This window comes from Bufo gargarizans, chromosome 8, assembly GCF_014858855.1.
Source record: "Bufo gargarizans isolate SCDJY-AF-19 chromosome 8, ASM1485885v1, whole genome shotgun sequence".
In the NCBI taxonomy this organism is placed as follows: Eukaryota; Metazoa; Chordata; class Amphibia; order Anura; family Bufonidae; genus Bufo; species Bufo gargarizans.
This window is the reverse complement of record NC_058087.1, coordinates 128,795,904-128,823,750: the sequence shown is the minus strand read 5'-3', so window position 1 is coordinate 128,823,750 and position 27,847 is coordinate 128,795,904. Positions and strand designations below refer to the sequence as shown.

The following is a 27,847-nucleotide window of genomic DNA, read 5'->3' as shown; positions in this document are numbered from 1 at the left end:
ACCGATGCTCAGGGAGCTGTCTGAGCCCATCTCATGGTTCCTGGCTGAGCACATAATGGTCTGTTGCTGTCACCATTATTTAATGTAGGAGCATCAGGTACTTATCCACCTGGCAGGGGGGCGCAGGTGCCCCTCCTGAACTTGATTCAACTGCATCGACATCCTCAGGACAGTGATATACTTGAATACTATAGAGAAGGTGGTGGTATATCTTGCTGCACTGTAGTATTTGGTTCTGCAGGGGAGGTATTTAGTGCTGCACTACCTTATTGTTGGCCCTGCCTACTTGTGGTGTTAATTTGGACCTGCCTACGACATGTGGAGACATGTGGGTTTTATTTTTTTGGTTTCTAGGGCCACTTTATGGTCACAGTCCTCCCCTGCCCTTTTGGCAGCAATGATGGCTTCCAGTCTTTGATATGAGGACACAAGGTTTGCACACCTGGATTTCAGGATTTTCAAGGGCCGTCGGTAGACATCCCTTATTAGGTCTCTCCAATTATGTTCAATTAGGTTCACTTCAGAGCTGTGGCTGGGCCACCCAATGACGTTCAGAGTTGTCCCTAAGCCATTCCTGTGTTGTCTTGGCTGTGTGCTTAGGGTCAGTGTCTTTTTGGAAGAAAAACTTTCAGCCCAATCTGAGGTCCAGAACAGTGTGATTAAGGTTTTCATTAAGGATATCTCTATACTTCATTCAGCTTTCCCTCAATCCTTATAAATCTCTGTCCCAGCCACTGAAAAACACCCCTACAGTATGATGCAACCACCATGCTTCACTGTAAGGATGGAATTTGGCAGGTGATGAGCAATGGTGGGGTTTTTGCAGACATGATGCCTGGAATTGAGGTAAAAAAGTTTAATATTCGTTTCATAGGTCCAGAGAACCTTTTTCTCAGTCTGGAAGTCCTTTGGGTACTTTTTTTTTTTTTTTGCAAATTCCAAGTTTTCATGTCTTTTTACAGAGTAGTGGCTTCTTTTTGGCCATTTTGCCATAAAGCCCAGATAGGAAGGAGGCCTAAAATCTACCAGGCAGTCTGCCCACTGGGCAATCAGGCGATCAGTCGATGAAACAGCTAAACACTCGTTCATCAGGTGAAACTGTCATTAGTGCAGGCAAGTGAATTATCATTGCGGCTGTATGATAATCTTTCATACTGTGGAGGTAATAGCTGGATGTAAATGCAGAACTTCATCCTCACTAAATGAGCAGCCAGTTGTAGGGTAGGCACGCTTCCTACTCTATAATCGGCTGCTCCTTGCCCCATCTAAACCCACCATTTAATCTCGTGACTTTTAGCTATAATAAACAAAAGTGATGAGGAGACATCAGAGCTATCAGATGAGGAGAAACATGAAGGTAGTATATGACTCATACGTACATTGCCAACTAGGATTTCTCAGCCTGTCTTACAACAGACCATTCCATAATCCACACTTTGACACAAAGCAGCAAAGCTCTTCACTTTAAGTCAAAAAGGGAAGAAAAAAAATATGTAGCAAGAGTTACAACTCGTTCAGAGATGGTGAACAAGTTTGTGCTCTGACCTGTGAACATAGACACTTAGACCACTCACAGGTGTCTGTTGTTTTTTATTTTATTTATTTTTTATGGAGATGTTTTTGGACTTGTGCATTTGGTTTATATTTCACTCGAAGCATTGTAAGGGTACATTTAGATGAGATTAACCGGGTTTGCTGCGGTTATTTCCCATGCAATTTTTACCGCTTAGAAATGTAACAAATGTGTTTCACTTGTATAAGTATGTATACTTGCATAGCTGGTAACATCACAAAATCGCAGTAAAACCAAGATAATTTTTTATTTTTATTTTTTATCACATGGTCAAAATCATTTTAGGTAGCTACTCAAGTCAATAGGCAGCTTTAGCCAAACTAATAGGGGCACTAAACATACCTAGGACAGTATAGACTCTGCCTATAATGCCACCTGATGTAAGTCAGCTATCCTATAAGTCAATATTCGATCCTTTAAATAGCCCTTGAGACATGACTCTGATATTAAAGGGATTCTGTCACCTCGTTTTAGCCTATAGAGCTGCGGACATGCATGGATAGATCGCCGCTAGCATGTCCGCAATATACCTGTCCCATATCTGAGTGGTTTAATTGAGTGTAAAAAATGAATTTATAGATATGTAAATGAGCCTGGTAAGGTGCCCAAGGGGCTGTACTAACTTCTTGGAGCCCAGACACACCCCTGTGAAGGAGCCCAGCACAGCCTGTCCCCTCCCAATCTCCTCCTTGCTCACAGTTAGATCGCACATTGCAAGATTGCAGCAATCTAACTGTGAGCAAGGAGGAGATTGGGAGGACTCAGGCGGTGCTGGGCTCCTTCACAGGGGGTGTGGCTGGGCTCCAAGAAGTTGGGGTAAAAGTAGGTGACAGAATCCCTTTAAATAAGCCAGCACCTCATCTGCAGACAGCTGTTTCACGGTGGTTGCCCCTCATCAGTGCAGAGCAGAGAGTACTGGGTGAGAAGACTAAGTCAGGATTTGTGGGGTACTATCTCTCCTTGAAAAGAGTGCCTTAATCGGTGCTGGCTTATTTAATGTCTCAAGGCCTATTTAAAGGGTCAAACTTTGACTTGTAGGATAGCTGCCTTACATCTGGTGGCATTAGAGACAGAGCTTGCTAAGAGCTCATTTGCATCCCTTTGTTCCCAGAATTCCAGAGGAGCATGTATGGCCTAGAAGTCTCCTCATGCCCATTAAGGCGCTCTCTCCCTAAGGAGAGATAGTACCTCACTAATTCAGGATTTTGAACATACCATGTTGTAGTAATGTGGCACCAATAGAGACCACAGTTTTCATAGGTTAGAACTTAGAAATTTTCTTTTCTGTAGCTTTTGGAATTTCCTGAATGCCGGTACATGAGTGTAATAATAATTTCAGGAGTTTTATAATTTGAGCCATAAAATGTTGCTGGTGAATGCAGTTAACACTTTAGTAGTCTGGGCATGGCCAAAGTTCAGGTAATGCAGCTTGTCTGCGGTTTCCTTAGTTTTACATCTGGGACAAATGTATGGATTACGTCACGTCGAAAGCCTTTGGAGAATGTAAGTGGTGCAAATGGATACACAGAACACAGAATTTTTCTTGAGGTTGGTGCAGGGTTGATGAGCAATCGCACATACATAGATGCTTTTTATCAAATAGTGGAATCTGTCAAAGAAAGGACTATTATTATCCTGATATACCGTACCGTACACCTTTTGACAAGCCTATCATAATGCAATCGATACAAATGGATGATAGGAGTTGTCTCATATCTAGCACACCAGTAAGCTTTGTATAGTGCAGCAAACTGCAATGTTTTCATGTTTATGAAAGTTGTTTTGGGGGCGGTAATTGTATTATGTAGATTTCTGCATGAGTTTGAGCTAAGATTTGTACAAATCTGAGAACATTTGACAATGCAATATAAAAGAAATTAGAAGAATGTGAAGCTCTAGTTGATGGTTAAGCCTATTTTCACACTTGCAGTAGCCTTTTCCGGCAGACTGTTCCGGTGGGGAAGGAAAAGCTACCGGATCCGTGGTGCCGCCAGAGGTCCGCAGTGTGTTGTAGTTTTTGTCCGGTCGCCTCTCGGTGTTCATCTGAGGGGTTAGGTCATGTGATATGTTTATAGAGCCGGTGGATACGGATGCGACTATGCCGCCCAATTTTTATTTATTTTTTTACTTGAAACCTTAAAAAAAAAAAAAAAAAAAAAAGGGAAAACTCTTTAATTTTATTAACTTTTTATTTTGTTTATTTTTTCCGCTTTATTTGTCCCACTCTGGGACTTCAACATTACAGGGAATGATCCCTGTTTCAATGCAGCACGATACATCTGTATTGTGCTGTATTGAACTGTTAGGCCCCTTTCACACGGCGAGTATTCCGTGCGGGTGCGATGTGTGTGGTGAACGTATTGCACCCGCACTGAATCCGGACCCATTCATTTCTATGGGGCTGTGCACATGAGCGGTGATTTTCACGCATCACTTGTGCGTTGAGTGAAAATCGCAGCATGCTCTATATTGTCCGATTTTCACGCGACGCAGGCCCCATAGAAGTGAATGGGAAGCGTGAAAATCGCATAGCATCTGCAAGAAAGTATGGATGCGGTGCGATTTTTCACGCACAGTTGCTAGGAGACTATCGGGATGGAGACCCGATCATTATTATTTTCCCTTATAACATGGTTATAAGGAAAAATAATAGCATTCTGAATACAGAATGCATAGTAAAACAGCACTAGAGGGGTAAAAAAAATTAAAATAATTTAGCTCACCTTAGTCCACTTGATCGCGAAGCCCGGCATCTCCTTGTGTCTCCTCTGCTGAACAGGACCTGGGGTGAGCTGCTGCATTAAATAGTTAAGGACCTTTGATGACGTCACTCTGGTCATCACATGGTCTTTTACCATGGTAAATCACCATGGTAAAAGATCATGTGACGTACCATGTGATGACCGGAGTGACGTCTTCAAAGGTCCTTAACCTCTATTTAATGCAGCAGCTCACCCCAGGTCCTGTTCAGCAGAGGAGACACAAGGAGATGCCGGGCTTCGCGATCAAGTAGACTAAGGTGAGTTAAATATTATTATTTTTTTACCCCTCTAGTGCTGTTTTACTATGCATTCTGTATTCAGAATGCTATTATTTTCCCTTATAACCATGTTATAAGGGAAAATAATACAATCTTCAGAACATCAATCCCAAGCCCGAACTTCTGTGAAGAAGTTCGGGTTTGGGTACCAAACATGCGCGATTTTTCTAACGCGAGTGCAATGCATGACAATGTTTTGCACTCGCGTGGAAAAATCACGCATTTTCCCGCAACGCATCCGCCTCTTATCTGGGCAAAAAAACTGACGCCTGTGTGAAAGAGGCCTTAGTGTCTTACAGTGTAAGAAACAGTTGCCTAGGAGACCCAGCCTCTTAGGCTTCCATACATGCTTGGCTTGGGGCTGCCATGGCAACCATCGAGTCCCCGCCACAGCAGCGCGGGAAACGATGGATGAGGTGAGGGAGCGCAAACCTCCCATATGCCACAGTCAGCTCTGACCGTGGCATATGAGGGGTTAATCCACCGGCATTGGCGTTATCGCCGATGTTGGTGGATGCAGCAGGGATCCGGCTGTCAGTAACAGCCGGATCTCTGCCGCTGATTGCGGCACCGCACGCGGGGAGAGGAACAACTGCAGGACGAGAGCGCTCGTCCTCTAGCGCTTAGTGTCGGCGATATAGGACGAGCATTCTCATCCTGAGTCGTTAAGGGGTTAATGCTAGTGTGAAAAGTTATTTTTATTATGTTTTGTGATCATCATTCTTAGAATTCATTGTGTAATATGATCCATGTTACACTGGCAATGTTCATTTTTCTCTTAGGCTACTTTCACACTTGTGTTGTTGGATTCTGACAGATCCGGAAATCCGTGTGCAGACGGAGATCGTTTGTTTCCGGATGCGGATCCGTTTGACAAATGCATTGAAAATACTAGATTCGTCTCCCTGGTGTCATCTGGAAAAAACGTATCCGGTATTTTATTTTATTTTTTCAAATTTTTAAATATCTGCGCAGACCGGACAACTGGATCTGTCAATGCGGCAATTTCTTGAACACTTGGTACCAGATCCGGCAGTAATACATTTCAATGGAAATGTTTTCCTGAATTTTGGCCAGAGAAAATGCCGCAGCATGCCGAATACCGTAAAAGGGGCGGAACGGAAGACATCCTGATGCATACTGAACGGATTGCTGTCCATTCAGAATGCAGTAAGACAAAACTGAATGTTATATTTTTTTTTTTTTTTTTTTCAGTATTGAGCCCCTATGACTAACTTAATACCGGAAAACTTTAACGCTAATGTGAAAGTACCCTTAAAGGGGTATTTCCATCACGGGCAATGGAGGGCATATCGCTAGGCTATGCCCGCATTGTCTGATAAGTGCGGGTCACCTACAAAGAGGACGGAGCGGGGAGAGCTGTGGCTGGAGGACCCGAGTTTTCCAAGGTTCCGTCCACCACCAAGCGCTGCTCCCATAGAAGTGAATGGGAGCGCACCGCACACGTGTGGCCCCTGCTCCCATTAATTTCTAAGGGGTAGACGGAAATGGCAGAGCCAACTTTCGGCGGCACCATAGAAATTAATGGAGGGCGGCTGCACATGCACACTGTGCCCAGTGTGCCCTCTGTTCATTTCTCCGCTCCGTTGTTATTGTTGGTGCGGGTCCCAGAGGTGGGACCCGCACCTATCGGACAATAGGGGCACATCCTAGCAACATGGTGCCCCCCCCCCCATTGTCTGTGATGGAAATACCCCTTTAGCCTTTGTAGAGACTTCGTCGGGATCCCACAAAACTGTGTAGCCATTAACAATGAAAACTGAATAAGCGGTCTGTTCCTAATGAGCTCATAACATAGCGACATGGCTGCGGTGTAGCAGTTCTAGTCTGACTCCTTACATAGTCCCAGTTTCAGCTCCTACATTTACCGAAAACTCAGTGTAATAAGGATACAGCCACATGTGGCAAAAAGAAATGGTTTTGTGCTGTTCCAATGCATATTTTAGGGTAGGGTACATTCACACCTAACTGAGGGGTTATCAAAAATCGCATCAGAAAAAAATTCTAAAACATTAAAATGCAGTTTACACAGTGAGCGTGGTTGCAGACGTAATTTTTTTTTTTCCCCAGAAAGAAATACTGTGACCAGATATTACATGTTGAGCCTTGTTTCCTTGCATGCCAACAAAAACGCCTAAGTGAGGGAGCCCCCTTTAACATTGTGTTGAGAACAACAATGACAAAGCACAAACACTTGGTGTACGTGTACCCCTTTATGTCCCTGTTTTATGGATGAGCCATTGTATATTTAGTGCTACACAAACAGATCCACAGCAGGGACACAAGTCACCTGTTGTCACGTGATTTATTAACCCTCTCTACATGGCATGTTTTTGTATACAGATGCATGTCTGGAATTTCTTCCCAGATCACTCACGTAATTTCCCACAATCTTTAGCAGCATCTTGTATTGCAATGTAAGGTATTTAAAGCAGTCGTATTTTCTGTAAAATGGGAAACCTTAGCGTTTTGATTCCCAGAAGAGAAGTGCTGCCTTCCTGCCAAGCAGATTTTGCTATCTGCAATTGATAATCTGTTTTATTCATCTGAGGGTGGCTTGCAGAAATCGACATGCTTGCCATCAAAGCAACCCCATTTAAATAAATGGAACTGATTTTCAGTCACAGAAATGTTCTACTGTAAGTGACATCCCCCTAACGCTCTTTGCACACAGCACATGTATTAAACATACCAATAGGCACCCATTATACTGAAGGAGGGCAAAAGAGTGCTTATTTACCCACCGTTGTGCGGCAAACCATACAGCGGCGTCCGGGAAAGACGTATACTTGTGTGCTAAATGTATATATCCCAGGTTTCTGTTTGAGAGCTGTGAATCCAGAGCTCTGGAGCGTCTGGACGTATTCTCAAACTGATACCCATAGACTTGAATACACAGACTCCAAAACTTGTCATAGGGCATTTCACTATTAATGTAGGCAAGGGGGTGCAGATGGTAGGTATCCTGCACAATTCTGACACCTCTTGGCACAAACACGACCACAGTAGGGTGTACTCATTTTTCTCTATTGGTAACCTTGGCGACAATACTTTTCGGACTTTGAAACTCTTTTGTCAAGTCTTTGAGGTGAGATAAAGGTTCAATGAGGAGCTCGGACCAGGGCCTTCTGACCAAGGCTGTACAGCTTCTTGATGTGTGATAAATGCAAGCCAGTCTCAGCCAGGAGGCCCTGTTCTGAGCTCCTCCGTGACCCTTAATCTTACCTCAAAGACATGACAAAGGAGTTTCAAAGTCTGAAAAGTATTGTCGCCAAGGTTACCAATAGAGCAAAATGAGTACACCCTACTGTGGTCGTGTTTGGCCATGAGGTGTCAGAATTGTGCAAACTATCTACCATCTGCACCACCTTGCCTAGACTATTCACATTTCTCTGGAGGGTTGGCCACCCCTTCAGTTGAGGATCTAGCGACACTGTGGATCTTCACTACACCGAAAGGTGAGCGCAATCATAAGGTTTTAATTCCAACTGATCATCAATATCACCCTATGAGCTCCTGTCCCCTCTTTGTTTTGCCATGGTTTGCATTTTACAATTTGTTATCCTGACATATGTCTCGGCCATGTTTGCGCCAGAAGGTTTCTAACTAATAAATGGGTGGAAATCCTCTTTACTGCTGAACCCTATTTAACTCTACCTCTTAAGGGGTGGCCCCCAATTCAGTGAGGAATCTGACAATGACCTTGTGAGCGCCTGCCTCTCTCTTTTTCTCATTTGCCACTGTAAGTAGTTTATAACTTTAGTCTGTGATGTTAGTATGGGATATGAGTAGGGGATCAGCTGGGAGAATTGTTCTATCATTGATACCTGGGAACAGGTCTTTTCTTGGTCACTGCTGCGTAAACACTGGTCATAGAGACATAGCAGACTACAAAGGAATAGAACTTTACTCCACTTGTGGCAACAAACACAATAATGACAAACTGTGGCACTGGGCTTGACGGTTACAGTAATAGTTGGGCACACAATTTGGACATTTAGTATCTGGTCGCATTTTCAAGCTGGGATGATACAGCTACAACCTGGCTAGGTACTGGAACACCCCAGAAGTGGCCTGTAACTACTTTTGTAATATAGTGGGTCTTCTCACTGGTCTCAGAGGGCTCTCCCCAACAGACCATGTAACAGCAATCTAGTAGGATCAAGTTTCCAGCCCACACCCCCCTCAGTAGGATTCCTATGGTCTCTTGCTGTAGCAGCAAAAAACACCAGCAGGACCCGACTCCTTTATACAGACAACCTCCAGTTGGTCAAAACAATGCCAGTCTCATGCACAACTGTCTGGCTCCTAGCAATTCTCTGTACGATCTCCATACAAACACACATTGAGACCAAAATGCATCCCAATAAACTTCAGCTCCACCCAATCTCAGGCAGCTTATGTGGCGCAATACTCCTGCGTCCATACATGAACAGTGATGACGCCAAGCACTGAGCCTACAGCATAAGACAGATTAAACCTTTTAAGGGCATCCATTAGCAAATTATGTATGAACAATGATGACCTGTTGCATGTTCATTTAGCATCTGCATTGGTCTGTTAATATATGCAAATTAACCTCTAGAAGCAACAAAAGTGCAGCAGGCAGGGGAATTGCAGAGAGAGTGCTGAGCCTCTAGGTGTAACAGCAACACCCCCGTTGCTTCTAGAGGCTCATTTGCATATATTAAAACATTTTTTTTTCTCAACAATGAATTCTTTAGATAGAATGGAACTTACCATTCCGCTCTCCCCCTTTTGGGCAGAAGTGGGCTAGCTTCCTATCAAGGGAGGGATTGCAGGAAGCTATAGTTAGTCTAGTGTAGACTAGAGTTGGAGGTGGACAAGTCAAGATGGTGCAGGTCCCCCCCCCCCCCCCCCAGAAGGAGTCTCCAAAGGAAAGCAGCTCATAGAGCACCACGACTCCTTACAGATAAAGAGTATGACGAGGGGGTCCAAGGCACCACACTCCAAAGGTACCAGAACAGTTATTCCAACTACCAGACTGAAGCCGGAGTTTAGCACCGCACAGAGCGAAAGCGGAATATCTAAGTTTGCATGCCAGTTTACCCCAAAACCTGCTGGAGCTAAGAGAGACCCAATAGTATCTGAATGCAAGTTTATTAAAGTAAAGCTGTTGCACTTTATAAAGTCTGGACTCCACTTCCTACAACTGTCCTTTGTTGCTGAGGAGCCATGGTGTCCAGGTAGGAGCGCTGTGACACACACAAAATTAAGTCCACATCACCACTTGGCATTCCTAAAAACCTGGGAAACTATTAGCCCTGGGCCTCCACCCCTCCACTGAATTGTATGAGGAGAGCAGCCGGTATGTATTAGAAAACAAAGGTTATTGGACTTGGTTCTCTTGACAGGTTTTGAACACCCCATCCACATGTATTGTGCTGAAAATCCACACAATTCTGCCACGTTTGAACATAACCTATTCTGTCCTGTTTGTAAAACATTGCTTCCCATTGCAGAAGTTCTGATAGATGCCAACATATAATCTTAGGGCTTCTTTTGCCATGAACTGGGTACATGTAAATGAATATCTATAGACAGATCTACACCGAGCAACCATCTGAATGAGGATTAGTGGCTACTGCTGCTGCCTGAGATACCACTGCATCCTAAAGTCTGGTTTAATATCAAGGTCAAGGGCCACACATCAAAAACTAACCCTCTTACAGCCTGTTCTACATTCAACCTTTATCACTTAAACACAGGATCATGATAATGCATGACTTTTGTGGGCTGTGCCCCCTGATCACATATGGTGCGTCATTTAATGGCTATGGGGGGTCAGGAAAACTGAGTCCCATAAACCATCACTCCTGCCTTGCAGCTTCTGATGGCCTATCCTAAGGTGGACAGCCGCTTTAAGTACATAATATTGTCTTTAGCAGTCAGGACAGAGTTAAAAATCCTATATATATGGGTAATCCGTTGTCAGTTTAATGCTGCTTCTAGTGGGAAGATGGTATCTGTTAGTATAATAGTAGATGTAGAATTGAGAAAACATGACAGTTCTATTGTTCTCTTGATAGGCCTAGACAAAGATGTCCACAGAAGAGCATTGCCCTTGTCAGTGTAATGTGTGATGCTCTAATTTAGTCACACATTCCCTTCCCGCTCTGGTCCGAGTGAATGGTCTGACTGAGAAAGTCAAGCAAAGCTGTTTGGTGGGCAAATGTCCAAACAAAGCAGGAAGTTGTATTGCTGGTACAAGAAGTAGAAACTTCTAAATATCATATCCAGAAAGCAATCTGGCTATAGATGGCCGTGAAATAAGTTTGATGTATAGACTTGTCGGTTCTGTCGCTGCCTGTTTGTCATTACTCATTTGGGCATACTGACAATACATGCTTATGAAGTTTCAGCTTCTACATTTTATCTTGGTGGCGTCAAAAGGGCATTTTATACAAGCTGTTAATCAAGAGCCACCATTTCTCAGAACTTTTAGGCAGTTATATAAAATGCTCACAGGTCAGTAGCACATTACCCAGTGTAAACGTTGGACCTGCTTCTGAAAGTAATGAACAACCCCAAGTATGAATGATCATTCTTGCGGACAATTAAAGGAATACGCAAACAATAAAACAATACAAACCAAACGGAAAAAAGCAGTCAGGATTTTAAATATGGCGCGTGCTTGCGAGTGCAGCGGGCGCCATAGCCGCTGGGTTCCTGAGCTAATGTATGTGATTGAGGGTAACGTTGGGTGTTTTTTTTTTTTTTTAAATTTTTTTTTGTACCAGTTTTTATACAAATCCATTGGTGCTTTTTTATAATTAGAAAAACATGGATGCCTTTAGGGTCCGATTTTTGCCTGTAATGAGTGCTAATCGATGATACAGCAAGCTTATTGCTGCTCAGTTAAGTACTTTTTACATGGTCAGATAATTGCCTGGCTAAGCGGCGCATGAACCAATCGTTAACTGCTTATGATTATGTGGCTATTGTCAGTAGCGCGTCCTCTGTTTACAGCGCTGTTGAAGCATTTTTCTGCCTGCATGTCAGATCCAATCAGCTGAAAAACGGGCATGTGGTCTACGAGCATTCATTTGATTGTTGGCCTCGTAAAAGGCTCGTCAGCTATTGCAGAATAAATGGCACTTCTAAACTTATGGAGGTCTCAGGGCTTGGACAAGAGTGAAGGGACTGGGGCACCACTAGGTGCCACAGCACCTTCATTGCTTACTAGGGCACAGGAGCTCCTATAGAAAACATTGCCTGGTATGTACAGTATACAGTCTGTAATCCATCTTGCTGTGTAAGACTACTTTCACATTAGTGTTTTTAATACCACTATTCTGTCATAGGATCTCAATAGCGGAAGAAAACGCTTCAGTTTTGTCCCCATTCATTGTCAATGGGAACGAAACGGAAGGCTCCAAAAAGCGTTCTGTTTGGTTGCGCTCCCATCGCTGACACAATAACCCTGCAAGCAGAGTTTTTCTGTCCTTTTTCTGTCCTGACACACAATGTAAGTCAAAGGGGACGGATTCGTTTTCTGATGCAATAGAAAACTGATCCATCCCACATTGACTTTCAATGGTGTTCAATACGGCTCCGTCATGGCTATAGAAGACATTAATACAAACGGATCCGTTCATGACGGATGCATGGGGTTGTATTATTGTAATGGAAGCGTTTTGGCAGATCCATGACGGATCTGCAAAAAAACGTTAATGTGAAATTAGCCTAACGCACACAGTTTATTTTGCAATGCTTTTAATGCGGAGCCTTACTTACTGCTGCAGTTGTATTACTGTATCAGTTATGCCCTCACTAGGGGTTTCTTGAGGTACATGTAGTGAATAAAATAATGTTGTGTAGAACGGGCACTGAATGAATTTCAGGAGCTAGTAGCCATGCTAGTGTTTGGACAAGCCGCCAGATGTAGGCCTTAAATGAAATGGCAAGCTGTCATTAAAGTGTTTGCTGTATGGTTTAGCTGTATGTAGCTGCTGAATGTAGTGACACATTTCTGGATTCATTAATGGTGGAGGTTCTATATGATTTCAGGCGTTGGGGTTTACTCCAGCCATTGTTGCAAAAGTGATTTGCCAGAGTGTAATGACTGCGGCTTATGGGGCTTTGTCATGGGGAACAAAAAAAAAAGTTCCTGTGAGCCAGTCTTTTTCCACATACGTCCAACCGTTTTGTGTATCACTTTCTGATTACAGAGCTGTATGTGCAAAATGGAGACTGTAGGCTGGAAAGGCAAATTCAGCATGGTGTATGGTTCCAGTGCTGTCATCGGATTTAGATCTGTAATGAGGCACAACACTCTTGAGAGTTTTGTAAGGAAATCTCTGGGAGACTACAGCCATTGATCCTTCCCAGTAATTCTGACCGGAGCTATTTTATGTTTTAGAATATTGTCTTTACACATTTTAGCAGCTGTTTGAAGAGGCCGTGGCATACTGCTGAGAGCTGCTGCCTCTTCCTCGGAGCAAATCCAGCATGCTTGCTCCTCCAGGTGCACAGTTTCCTCTGCAGTAGTCCCACCTCTACATGTCCCTTCTCAGGGCTTGAACCACCTAGCTAAGATGGAGAAGGGATGTGTAGAGATGTGACTACTGCCGAAGGCAGAGTCTGACTGGAGGAGCAAAGCAAGCTGAGTTTGCTTAGAAAACGTTATGTACAGGGAGTGCAGAATTATTAGGCAAATGAGTATTTTGACCACATCATCCTCTTTATGCATGTTGTCTTACTCCAAGCTGTATAGGCTCGAAAGCCTACTACCAATTAAGCATATTAGGTGATATGCATCTCTGTAATGAGAAGGGGTGTGGTCTAATGACATCAACACCCAAAATGGGTCAAAAGAGGGACTTGACAGGCTCAGAAAAGTCAAAAATAGTGAGATATCTTGCAGAGGGATGCAGCACTCTTAAAATTGCAAAGCTTCTGAAGCGTGATCATCGAACAATCAAGCGTTTCATTCAAAAAAGTCAACCGGGTCGCAAAAAGCGTGTGGAAAAACCAAGGCGCAAAATAACTGCCCATGAACTGAGAAAAGTCAAGCGTGCAGCTGCCAAGATGCCACTTGCCACCAGTTTGCCCATATTTCAGAGCTGCAACATCACTGGAGTGCCCAAAAGCACAAGGTGTGCAATACTCAGAGACATGGCCAAGGTAAGAGAGGCTGAAAGACGACCACCACTGAACAAGACACACAAGCTGAAACATCAAGACTGGGCCAAGAAATATCTCAAGACTGATTTTTCTAAGGTTTTATGGACTGATGAAATGAGAGTGAGTCTTGATGGGCCAGATGGATGGGCCCGTGGCTGGATTGGTAAAGGGCAGAGAGCTCCAGTCCGACTCAGACGCCAGCGAGGTGGAGTACTGGTTTGGGCTGGTATCATCAAAGATGAGCTTGTGGGGCCTTTTCGGATTGAGGATGGAGTCAAGCTCAACTCAGTCCTACTGCCAGTTTCTGGAAGACACCTTCTTCAAGCAGTGGTACAGGAAGAAGTCTGCATCCTTCAAGAAAAACATGATTTTCACGCAGGACAATGCTCCATCACACGCGTCCAAGTACTCCACAGCGTGGCTGGCAAGAAAGGGTATAAAAGAAGAAAATCTAATGACATGGCCTCCTTGTTCACCTGATCTGAATCCCATTGAGAACCTGTGGTCCATCATCAAATGTGATATTTGCAAGGAGGGAAAACGGTACACCTCTCTGAACAGTGTCTGGGAGGCTGTGGTTGCTGCTGCACGCAATGTTGATGGTGAACAGATCAAAACACTCACAGAATCCATGGATGAAAGGCTTTTGAGTGTCCTTGCAAAGAAAGGTGGCTATATTGGTCACTGATTTGTTTTTGAATGTCAGAAATGTATATTTGTGAATGTTGAGATGTTATATTGGTTTCACTTGTAAAAATAAATAATTGAAATGGGTATATATTAGTTTTTTGTGAAGTTGCCTAATAATTATGCACAGTAATAGTCACCTGCACACACAGATATCCCCCTAAAATAGCTAAAACTAAAAACAAACTAAAAACTACTTACAAAAATATTCAGCTTTGATATTAATGAGTTTTTTGGGTTCATTGAGAACATGGTTGTTGTTCAATAATAAAATTAATCCTCAAAAATACAACTTGCCTAATAATTCTGCACTCCCTGTATGTAGTGTGACAGTGAGGGGTTGTGTGTGGCAAGGCAGATATTTTCCTCCCAGCATGTGCGGCTGGGCTGGTTTTCAGCCAGGTGAGGTCAAATGCCGGACTAGAGTTTAAGTGCCGGTCCAGGTTTTGGCAGCACCTGGCTGTCCTTAAATAGGCAGCTGGGCTCAGCAGAGATGTCTCTGTTTTGGGATCTGAGGCTTGGTGCTGTGCTGGAGGGCTGAGAGCCGCATGCTGGGGGAAACAGGCTTCCTAAAGCCTGCTGTGGACTACTGGCAGCAGAACTGCCAGCAAGGTGACTTGTGTTTTATATGAACTTTCCATTGTGTGTAAATTAACACCAAGACTGCAAATTTACGTGCTGTTTTGTGCAATTGCCTTAAGTGTCAATAAACACTGACGTTTTGAGTTAAGAACTTGTATTTTGCCTCTGTACTGCGCCCGCTTACCCCATCTACCAGAGCAAAACCCCACAGTAGACACCCTGCCAACATGGAGTAATGCAGAGGACAGGGGAAGGAAAGTGCTGATTTGAGAAACGGGTATATGACTAGGGCCATATTGGGCTCATGATGCACTTTAGTGACCCTCTTTAAGTCCCTCTAGGAGACATGGTTTTTAAAATGCGCTGGTGTACCTTGTATACCAATGCATTATAGCCTGTAACAGTGACAGGCAGCCTATTGGGCTGCGCCTGTGACAGTCTAATACATACAGTCATGACATACCTGGTGGCCTTTTGTTAGGCCCTCGGCTGTCATGTCAACTCATTGACCCCCTGCAATTGGATTCATAATAGGGTGAACGTGAAAGTTGGAGCAGTCTCCCTCTGTGTTTTTTAGATGCTATGTTCACTATAGACCACAGCATCTAGGGAGGTATGCCGCTGGTATCAGTTATCTCCAATCTCGACCATTACAGCAGGAGCTCAGCTTCCGTTTTAAGCATAGAAATGGGCATAAGACTTTTTATATAGCAAAAAATTGCTTTTACAGTTATTGCAAGCTCTGCCTCCCATACTGTGCAGCCTTTGCATATACGTGCCTCTGTGCCCACTCTCTGATTACTTGTATCTGGAGGTAGGCACATTGCGCCAACACACACAGTTCTGCCTTTCTTTTCCTCCGGATTGTCTGTATTCCCTCCCAGCCACCCACACTAGTATTGTACTTTGCTGCCTTTTGTGCCTCTCTCCACACCCCCAAGATTATGCTGTGCAGTATACCCCCACACACATCAGCACCAGAACTTAACTCTCCTTCAGGCTGTGCCAGTGCTCCGTACCCATTTCCAATAACCCCCTACACAGCCAGCCTATTATGATACACCACAAGCATCAAGGGTCACCTTGCCAGCAGCAGCAGTAAAGACCATTGGTTCACCTCTGCGTTATGGTATTCCAGAGGTCTGTTTCGGCAGAAAAGCAGACTGACAGAAGAACCACATCCGGTGTAGTCGTACACATAAACTATAATGGGAACAGTCGGTTTCCAGCTTTCTGCCAGAAAAGAACGTACCACTGCACGTCATAATGGCAGGGGGGAAACAGCTTCAACATGCTGCTTTATACAAAAAACACTATAGATGAAAAAAGCCCCCTAATTAACAAACTCCAGTATAAAAAAAAAACTGTGTTCCCTGAGTTTTATATTTCTCACAGACATCAACACCTGGAGCTGGCTTTTTAGCACAAAAAAAAGCAAAAAAAAAAAAACAGGTGTGCAAAACTATCACTAAAACCCACAAAAGGGCACAAAAACATCAGTAAAAAACAGTGTGAACTCACCCAAACGGAATATTACACTTTGTCAGCACAATTGCTAGGTCTAAATTGGTACATACAGTGGATATAAAAAGTCTATACACCCCTGTTAAAATGTCAGGGTTCTGTGATATAAAAAAATGAGACAAAGATAAATCATTTCAGAACTTTCCACCTTTTTAATGTGACCTATAAACTGTACCACTCAATTGAAAAACAAACTGCAATCTTTTAGGTAGAGGAGAAAAAAAAATATGGTTGCAAAAATGTGCACACCCTTAAACTAATACTTTCTTGAAGCACCTTTTGATTTTATTACAACACTCAGTCTTTTTGGGTAGGAGTCTATCAGCATGGCACATTTTGACTTTGCAAGATTTCCCCACTCTTCTTTGCAAAAACACTCCAAATCTGCGAGGGCATCTCCTGTGCACAGCCCTCTTCAGATCACCCCACAGATTCAGGTCTGGGCTCTGGCTGGGCCATTCCAAAACTTTAATCTTCTGGTGAAGCCGTTCCTTTGTGGATTTGGATGTATGCTTTGGGTTGTTATGCTGAAAGATGAAGTTCCTCTTCATGTTCAGCTTTCTAGCAGAAGCCTGAAGGTTTTGTGCGAATATTGACTGGTATTTGGAGCTGTTCATAATTCCCTCTAGCTTAACTAAGGCCCAGGTCCAGCTGAAGAAAAACAGCCCCTTGGCATGATGCTGCCACCGCCATGCTTCACTGTGGGTATGGTGTTCTTTTGGTGATGTGCAGTGTTGTTTTTGCGCCAAACATATCTTTTTGTAATTATGGCCAAAAAGTTCAACCTTGGTTTCATCAGACCATAACACCTTTTCCCACATGCTTTTGGGAGACTTCAAATGTGTTTTTGCAAAATGTAGCCTGGCTTGGATGTTTTTATTTGTAAGAAAACTCTACCCTGTAGCGCAAACATATGAAGAATACAGGAGATTGTTGTCACATGTACCACACAGCCAGTACTTGCCAGATATTGCTGTAGGCCTCTTGGAAGCCTCCCAGACCAGTTTTCTTCTCATCAATTTTGGAGGGACGTCCAGTTTTTGGTAATGTCGCTGACATATTTTCTCCACTTGATGATTACTGTCTTCACTGTGTTCCATGGTATATCTAATGCCTTGGAAAACATTTTTGTACCCTTCTCCTGACTGATACCTTTTAACAATGACATCCCTCTGATGCTTTGGAAGCTCTCTGTGGACCATGGCTTTTGCTGTTGGATGTGACTAAGAAAATTTCAGGATTAGGGTTAATCAGAGGCACTTTAAATGATGGCAGGTGTATGCTGACAACTATTTAATGGTACTTTCACACTAGCGTTTTTCTTTTCCGGCATAGAGTTCCGTCACAGGGGCTCTATACCGGAAAAGAACTGATCAGTTTTATCCCCCATGCATTCTGAATGGAGAGTAATCCACCCAGTTTGCATCAGGATGTCTTCAGTTCAGTCGTTTTGACTGATCAGGCAAAAGAGAAAACCGCAGCATGCTACAGTTTTCTCTCCGGCGAAAAAAAACTGAAGACTTGCCTGAACACCGGATCTGGCATTTTTTCCCATAGGAATGTATTAATGCCGGATCCAGCATTCAGAATACTGGAATGCCGGATCCGTCCTTCCGGTCTGCGCATGCGCAGACTGAAAAAAAGGTGAAAAAAATAAATGCCGGATCCGTTTTGCTGGATGACACCGGAAAGACTGATCCGGCATTTCAATGCATTTTATTCGACTGATCAGGATCCTGATCAGTCTTACTAATGCCATCAGTTAGCATACATTTTGCCTGATCCGGCAAGCAGTTCCGGCGACGGAACTGCTTGCCGGATCTCTCTGCCGCAAGTGTGAAAGTAGCCTAACTTTATTTTGAATGTGATTGCTTAATTCTGAACACAGCTACATCCCCAGTTATAAGAGGGTGTGCACACTTATGCAACCACATTGTTATTGTTATTATTGTTATTTTTTTATTTTATTTTCTTCCCTCCGCCTAAAAGATTTCAGTTTGTTTTTCAATTGAGTTGTACAGTTTATAGGTCACATTAAAGGTGGAAAAAGTTCTGAAATGATTTCAGTGTGTAGACTTTTTATATCCACTGTATGCAGTAATAAAAAGGGTTCTTTAGGCTTTTTATAAAAAGTAGTAGATGCAGCTGTACCGGAAAAGAAGCGCTCTCATTCAGTCGGAACCAGGGCAGAAGAACGGGGAGCGGAGCGAGGGATGGGCAAGTATTAATCTAATCTTCCATAGGTTAGAAGAACAGTTTTTACAAAATTCAAGAGAACCCCTTTAAAAACCTAGCCTAATAGTTTATGATGCACTTGTATTATTTTTTATATATTGTACACTCATGAACACTGGTACATACACACAAACCATCTTGGTAAAAATTTATTTTAAAAAAGTGTCACTTTATCCTGGTCACAAAGGCACAAATCCTAGTTGGGTAAGGACACAAGATGACTGTTTTATAAAACACCACTGCATACAGAGGTTCACATACTTTCTGATCATTGCAGAAAGCCCTAAAGGCCATTAAAATTTCCGCTAGCAATTTCGGAATGTGATACTGTTGTGTTTCCTGTGTCCCAGCTACTGTACGTAGTCAGCTTATTAAGGGAGTTTCTACTCTGACTCTTCAGGCTGACTGGTTGCTGGCCTTATTTAAGTCCTAGCCAGGGGCAGGATGTGGTGGCGGCAGCGCACAGAGGCGGGCGGGCAGAGGGTGTAAAGCAGCATTTTCCACTCTTTGCTGCTCCACCAACTAGCTTAATACTTAGCCCCGCAGTGCAGAGGAGAGGGAGGAGAATTGCGCGTCTCTCCTTCTCCTGTTGCTTGTTAACGTGTCCACTGGACTGCCTGTGAGATTGGCCAGGGGTGGATTAAGGCATGGACGCCCTCGTACACCTATTCACCACATGTACACTGCCATACACAGATTGACTGACAGCATGCCTATCCGACCCTGTTGCAAATGTTTAAATGGAGAGAACAATGATGAACTGGAATGACTGCAAGAAGTGCAGAGGTGAACCTTTGCACAGGCAGATCGCCTGATTAGAAGTAGGGTTGTAGTGGGTATCGCATTATCGATACCCAATTGATACTTTTGTACCGGTATCGATTCAATACCGAGATTTGACATTTACCTACTTCACAGCCTAATATCGGAGAACATGGCAATGTTCTCCTCAGCAGCACAGGGGCGGAGGAGTCTCTCCCTCCCCCTGTTCCCCTGCTGCCAATAAGAAGAGAGAGGGGGGGGGGGGCTGTGGCCACTGCGCCACTCAATGAGGGCGGGTGCTAGCAGCATAATCGCACAGCCAGCACCCGACCTCTATTACAGGGCGCTGTGATCCGTGACAGTTAACCCCTTAGGTGCGGCATCTGCATTGGTAGGTTACTTATCTTCATTTGGTAGCGCAGTGTGCCCCCCAACCCCCGTATCACCATAAATTCCGGCAACTATATAGATTTTTTTTTAGCTATATCGCCATATCGCGATAGATGACCACGGAGCTGGCTGGGGGACATGGATAATGATGGCCATGTAATTTTTATACATACAGAAGAAAATATATTGTGATATAGCATTACGTCGCACATGCTTCAAATTATATCATGATAAAGATTTTAGGCAATATCGCCCAGCCCTGGGACAAGGGATGAAAAGATCCCAGGTACTAGCCCCTAAGGTGGTGGTATTATTATTATTATTATTATTATTATTATTATTATTATTATTATTATCCACCAAAATATTACGTTTAAGGCCTCTTTCACACTTGCGTTGTTAGGATCCGGCGTGCACTTCCGTTGCTGAAAGCATTTGAAGAGTGATCAGTCTTCAAAATGCTTTCAGTGTTACTATGGCAGCCAGGATGCTATTAAAGTCCTGGTTTCCATAGTAGTAGTGGGGAGCGGTGGGAGCAGTTTGCTTACCGCCTGTGCGGCTCCCCGGGCACTCCAGAATGACGCCAGAGCGCCCCTTGCACATGGATGATGTATATATTCGGTTTTGACCCACGCCTGTATTGATTGCGTAATATTCGCATATTATGCGATCATTACCTTGCAGATTTTCAAGCCCAAAAAAAAGTTGAATATTCGAATAAGTGAATATTCTACAAAATATTCATGAAATATCACTAATTCGGACATGACCCCTGCCGCTCATCACTAGTACTCATTGATGTATAATGCAAGATAAAAGGAGTGTGGTTAACATCAGATTTTTATATTTTGTTTTTAGTTTTCTCACCTCTTAAAAGGGATTCCCTAGATGGAGAACTAACTCTTTTGGAGATTTAATCCCACTAGTCTCTTAGGGTAACCCCTTTTGACAAATTTTGATTCCATGGTGGATAATCTCTTCTCCAAAACGGCTTCATTTTTCACAATCCCTTTTTACCCTGATCATCTGGGTAAAAGGCAAAGATTTCAACATTTGCTTAGGTTTGATAGCAATCATCTGAAGACATATGTTCTTATCCGTTGTTTTCACATACAAATCAGTGTTCAGTCCTTCACCAGCTGGATCTTCACTGGATCTCTTGGTCCGAAGAGACCAGTGTGAATTTAACATCAGGGTCTATATTATTGAGAAAAGTTCCAAAATCCTCTAATCCTAATTGAGTCCCTGTCCATAAGAGGAAGATATAATCTATGTATCACCACCACCCCACTACATGTCTGAAGTGGTGGCTCACATACAGTGCTGCCCATAATTATTCATACCCCTGGCAAATTTTGACTTAGTTAGGCTACTTTCACACTAGCGTTCGGCTAGCGTTCGATCGGATCCGTTCTGAACGGATCCGATCATAATAATGCAGACGGAGGCTCCGTTCAGTACGGATCCGTCTGCATTATTTTAGCATATAAAAGCTAAGTGTGAAAATAGCCTAGTACGGATCCGTCCAGACTTTCAATGTAAAGTCAATGGGGGACGGATCCGCTTGAAGATTGAGCCACATTGTGGCATCTTCAAACGGATCCGTCCCCATTGACTTACATTGAAAGTCTGGACGGATCCGCACGGATCCGCACGCCTCCGCACGGCCAGGCGGACACCCGAACGCTGCAAGCAGCGTTCAGCTGTCCGCCTGTCCGTGCGGAGGCGAGCGGAGCGGAGGCTGAACGCCACCAGACTGATGCAGTCTGAGCGGATCCGCCTCCATTCAGACTGCATCAGGGCTGGACGGCTGCGTTCGGGTCCGCTCGTGAGCCCCTTCAAACGGAGCTCACGAACGGAAACCCGAACGCTAGTGTGAAAGTAGCCTTACTTTTATTCAACCAGCAAGTAATTTTTTGATGGGCAATGACATGGGTGTCTCCCAAAAGATAATAAGACTATGTACAAGAGGCATTATTGTGGGGAAAAAAAACATGTCTCAGCTATTATTTACATTTGAGCAAAAAAAATACAAGATGTTCTGTACTGTGGAAAATGTCAGAGGATGTGGTCGGAAGCCAAAAGTGACACCTGTGCTGGCCAGGAGGATAGTTAGAGAGGTGAAAAAGAATCCAAGGATCACCACCAAGGCCTTCCTGATGAATCTGGGCTCTGCTGGTGGCTATGTCTCAAGGCAGACAGTCCAACAGACACTGCACACTGCTGGGTTCCACAGATGCAGACCAAGGAGGATGTCACTTCTTCAGATAAGGCACACAAAAGCTCGCTTGGCCTTTGCAAAAGCTCATCTGGAAAAAGAAGACGACTTCTGGTCTTCTGTGTTATGGTCAGATGAAACAACAATTGAATTATTTGGTCACAATGATGTTTCCTTTATTTGGTGTAAAAAAGGAGAAGCCTTTAACCCAAAGAACACCATCCCCACTGTCAAACATGGTGGTGGGAACTTAATTCTTTGGGGTGTTTTTCAGCCAATGGACCAGGGAACCTAATCACAGTAAACGGCACCATGAAAAAAGAGCAATACATGAGGATTCTCAATGACCACATCAGGCAGTCTGCAGAGAAACTTGGCCTTGGGAACCAGTGGATATTTCAGCATGACAATGACCCAAAACACACAGCAAAAGTGGTTTAGAAATGGTTAGCAGACAACAACATTAACGTTTTGGAGTGGCCCAGTCATTCCAGACTTGAATCCAATTGAGAATCTGTGGAGGGAGCTAAAGATCAGGTTGATGGCAAGAAGACCCTCCAACCTGAAAGATTTGGAGCTCATTGCTAAAGATGAATGGGCAAAAATACCTGTGGAGACATGCAAAAATCACCTTTGTGAAGTTGGCACCCCATGTTCTTAGATTTTAAAAAGAACGTTGAACGTTTGTGCTGGTTCTGCTCCTGAGATATTGCGCGTTAGATTTTTATGAAGCCCCGCCCACTTTCCACCCCATGTTCTTAAATGTCAAAGAAATACACCATTCGTTTGTGCTGGTTTGCGCCGCTTTGGTTTCCGAGATATTGCGCGCTTGATTTGCTGAAACCCCTGCCCACTTTCCACCCCATGTTTTTAACCCTGACCCTTGCCCCCCCCCCCCCCCCAACTTTTTTTGAGGGGGTAAGCATTTATTTATTTTCGTACGCTGACTGTGGCCGGCACTCTTAGCGTCCGGCCACTGTTGGCGCAACACACACCCCACCACTTATCAACTTCGGACAGTTGATCAGAGAGTTTGAATAAAAATAAAGAAAATGTTTCACATTTTATTGTCCTTCTTTTTTTTTTCTTTTCCTCTATTAGGTTTAGGGTAAGTTCGCGAACACCCATGCCCACACACGCGCACACCAAATAAAGTTCATAATGCGCGCGCGCACACACACACACACACACACACACACACACACACACACACACACACACACTCCCCTATGGCCCGCCGGATGTTCTCGGCTGAGGAGGCATATGCCCAGCTTGCCTCAGAGTCCGAGAGCCCCAGTGAGGACGAGGATGACCCCACTCTCCTTTTGTCATCCGCGTCCATAATCTAGCGATAAGCCCCCAAGGCGGCAGAGACGCCGCCAGGCAGAGCAAGGGGACCACCATGCTAGGAACCCTGTAGCCCACACTAGTACGAGCCGCTCTGGGGCTCGTACTAGTTTTCCGGCCCACCAGTTAAGTCCACCGGAGCCCCCTACCGGGCACGGGTCGCACCCCTGGGGATAGGTACCTGGAGGGGGTGGGTAGGGAGACTGCGTTGATTTTTCCACATGGTTCCACAAGTGGACGTGGATCTGGCGGCGAGGGACTGGAACAAGGGGATACTAGTAGTATAAAAGTTATCCACATACAGGTGGTAACCCTTATTTAGCAGTGGGTGCATAAGATTCCACACAAGTTTCCCGCTAACACCCAGAGTGGGGGGACATTCTGGGGGTCGAATACGGGAATCTCGCCCCTCGTACACACAAAACTTGAAAGTGTACCCGGAGGTACTCACAAAGTTTGTACAGCTTCACGCCATACCTCCCCCGCTTAGAGGGAACATACTGGCGGAAAATGAGTCTCCTCTTGAAACCAATAAGAGAATCGTCAACCACAACCTCCCTTCCAGGTACATAGGCCTCATGGCCGTACTGTAAAGTGGGGTCTGGTAGAGGATGTCCCCACTCCAGTAATGCCTGACACTAGGTTTCTTGGCTAGGCCCATGTGCAGCACAAGGCCCCAAAATGTCCTCATCTTGGCTTCACTGACCGGAGTCCAGCCAGCGGCCCTAGCCAAAAAGGAGCCCGGGTGTTGAGAAATAAACTGTTGGGCGTACGGGTTCGTCTGCTCCACCATCAGATTCACAAAGTGGTCACTGAAAAAAAGACTAAAGTAGTCGTATTCAGTGAAGCCCACTGTGGAAATCTGGATTCCTGGTTGGCCTGCAAAATCAGGAATCGCGGGCTCAAAACGCTCTGGGCACTGGTAGGAGGCTCCGGTGGACTTAACTGGTGGGCCAGAAAACTAGTACGAGCCCCAGAGCTGCTCGTACTAGGGTGGGCCACAGGGTCCCTAGCATGGCGGTCCCCTTTCTCCGCCTGCCGGCATCTCCGCCGCCTTGGGTTCTCATCATCATCGCTAGATGATGAGGAGGACGCAGATGACAAAAGTATAGTCCTCGTCCTCACTGGGGCTCTTGGACTCTGAGGCAAGCTGGGTGTATGCCTCCTTGGCCAAGAACATCCAGCGGGCCATAGAGGAGTGTGTGTGTGTGTGCATGATAAACTTTATTTGGTGTGCGTGTGTGTGGGGGCACGGGTGTTTGCGAACTTACCCTAAACCTAACGGACAAAAAATAAATAAATAAAAAAAGGCCAAAAATGTGAAAAAAAAAAAATATCTAACCGCCGGAAGTTGATCACCGGTGGGGTGTGTGTGTGATGCGCTAACTGTGGCCGGACACTAAGAGTGCCGGCCACAGTCAGCGTATGCAGAAGAAAAAAAATTATATAAATGCTTGCGCCCCCCCCCCCCCCCCAAAAAAAAAGTTGTGGGGGGAGGGGGGGGGGCAAGCTGCAGCACACCTGGGGGGTCTAGGGTCAGGGTAAAAAACATGGGGTGGAAAGTGAGCGGGGTTTCAGCAAATCCAGCGCGCAATATCTCGGAAACCAATCCGACGCAAACATTCATTTTTGCAGGACAAACCAGTACAAACGCAGCACAAACGAATGGTGTATTTCTTTTTAAAAATTAAGAACATGGGGTGCCAACTTCACACAGGTGCAAAAAGCTGGTCTGCAATTATAGGAAGCGTTTGATTGCTGAGATAGCCAATAAAGGCTTTTCTATTGATTTGAGAAGGTATGAATAATTGTGGACTGGACACTTTTTGCGCAAATGTAAATAACAGCTGAGAATTTATTTATATTTTTTTCCCCCACAATAATGCCTCTTGTACAAACAAAAAATAGTTACAGGTGAGAATTGTCAAATCAAAAATTTCTAACATTCTGGTGAATATGTGGTGGTAATTGGACAATTCCTGACTGCTTCAATGCCTCTAGTGTGGTAAATCGAGATGTACAAACTTACGTCAAAAGACGCATGGATAATATGTTCAGGAAGAGAGATGCCCCCTATTAAGTTGAGAAAATGTGTGGTATCCTATGTATATCGCTATCGAGAAATATCGCTATTTGTGAGCACAACGACCCCACCCCCGAGACAATCGTACGACCCGGAGGGGCAGTAAGATTGATGTATTTTTGGCAATACATATAACACAGATGTCCTAGGGCGATCCACATAAAGAAATAGTTTCAATAATCCCTGAACGGCACTGCAGGAAGTTAGCATGGTGCTGCACGTGTCCAGGGGCAGGGGTCCCAAACAACAATAACGAAGAAATGATCAGCATGCTGTTATGATGCTTGGTTTATTGTCGCATGTAAATGGTTGGTAAATTTATAATACTCTAGTGCCAAATGCCAATTTCCACATCATTCCTCCCCCCCCCCCCCCCCCTACTCACTTTATTTAACCCCTATCAGACCTCAGATGAATAAAAAAAAAAAAAAAAAAGTCACCTCTTCTGTGCCACGGCTCCTCTTCATCTCCGGGTCCGGCGTCTCGCTCCCCTGTGTTCTGCAGCCCGCGTTGCACTGTCACCTGACAGCACCCAATGCATACTAGTGAGCGCTTCCATAAACGCTCACTAGCATTTGCTTTATACGCATTATTGGCAAGGTTAGATGTGCAAAATCCTTAATATCTGCCGATTTTAATATCGGTAATTCAAAATAGGGATCGACTGATTATCAGAAGTGTTGTACTCTTTAAAACTTAATAAAGGCCCTATTAAAAGAAGAAAATAAAAATTCCATACCGATGGACAAGACTTACCCCTAGCACATTGCCCTTATTAAAATCCACCCCTGCTGCTGGCCCTGAAAACCATACACCCTCATCTTTTAACCCTGGGTGAACAGACTCTTTTTAAGTAAAATAAATAAATAAATGCTGTTCAAAGGTGGGCAAATCTACACAAAAGTTGAGCAACTATGCAAATACGTTTCAGAACTAACCTCTGAGCTTCTTTGTAAATGTCATGTATCATCGGTCACAATTCACTGCTTTCTGGTAGCTGCAGACAATCCGTATACTCGTCAACATGAACGGTAAGAAAAGTTTTTATATAGTAGTTCTTTTTTTTGGAGTTTTTAAAGACTCTCTCACTGAGCTTTCCAAAATCTTTTTTTATGTGTCTAAAAGGCATCTCAAAGGTTTTGATTGGTGAGTCTAAGTGTCGAGACCCCACTGATCTCTAGAATGAGGAGAAAGAAGCGCTCCCCTAGATCACTCAGTCCTCTCTGCATGAGACTGAGTTGAGACTAGACTTTCTATTGAGCCCGTCTCCTGCAGTGAGAGAAGAGAGCACACATACTAGTGATTGCGGATTTGAACACTCGGGCCCCAGCCGATCAAAACCTTTGGTATGTCACTATAGCATATCAAAAGTTTTTGGGAAGCTCAGTGACACATTAAGGGTCCATTCACACATCCACAATTCCGCTTCGCATTTTGCGCAACGGAATTGTGGACCTGTTAATCTCTATGGGAACCGCAATTCTGATCCCGAAAAAAATAGAACATTTCCTATTCTTGTCCGCAATAGCGGATAAGAATAGGTATATTCTATTAGTGCCGGCAATGTACGGTCCGCAAAATGCGCAACACACATTGCCGGTTTCCGTGTTTTGCGGATCCGCAAAACACCCACGGATGTGTAAATGGACCCTAACTGGGGAATGTCCTAAACGGAGGTTCCCTTCAACTCTAGGAACAGGGTATTTGTCACTTTTCATAAACCTTCATCATTCTTGTTTTTTGGTTTAAACCCGATGAAGCCATGGTATGAATCAGTGGGTTAATTATATCTTGTAAAGTCTTTAAAAAATGTTAAGTTCAGCTTATAGTCAAGTTAATAAGATATAAGTAGTGTATTTGTCAGCATTAAACAGTTTATATATGTTATAAAAAGTACAGTATTAAAACCGACTAAACTGTAATGTTCTACTGCGTCCTTTACAAAGTAAAATGTAAGATGCGGCATGAAAGGAGTATAACATGGCAGTGCATCAGATTGTTAAAATGCAGGTACTGCACTTATTAATCTTGTTACTGGAAGAGCCCGCACGATTTAGCCCCCTGACCTGAGGGTCATTGGCCTTTTTTTGTCTTTTTGCTCAGTGTTAGGTGAGTGACCTGAAGGTCAGTTTTGCAGAGTAACCGTTATCGTTTGAAATCATGGTGGGTATATAATATATAGTCTGAGGTAGATGATTGCCGCTCCTTAGATGTCATTTTGTCTATTGGAGTCAGGAT

General features: G+C 44.1%; 1 protein-coding gene across 4 annotated transcripts in view; it reads left to right on the top strand.

Annotated features, from left to right (window-relative positions):
* Positions 1–27,847, top strand: part of MYO1B (myosin IB) — a 222,487-nt gene that overhangs the window by 13,354 nt on the left and 181,286 nt on the right. Inside the window, exon 1 of one of the 4 annotated variants that reach the window (XM_044302810.1) lies at positions 26,513–26,640. The exons of the other annotated variants lie outside the window; for them this stretch is intronic. The gene's annotated coding sequence lies outside the window, so the exon portion shown is untranslated. Of the gene's footprint in view, positions 1–26,512; positions 26,641–27,847 lie in introns of those variants that run through there. 4 annotated transcript variants of the gene reach the window in all.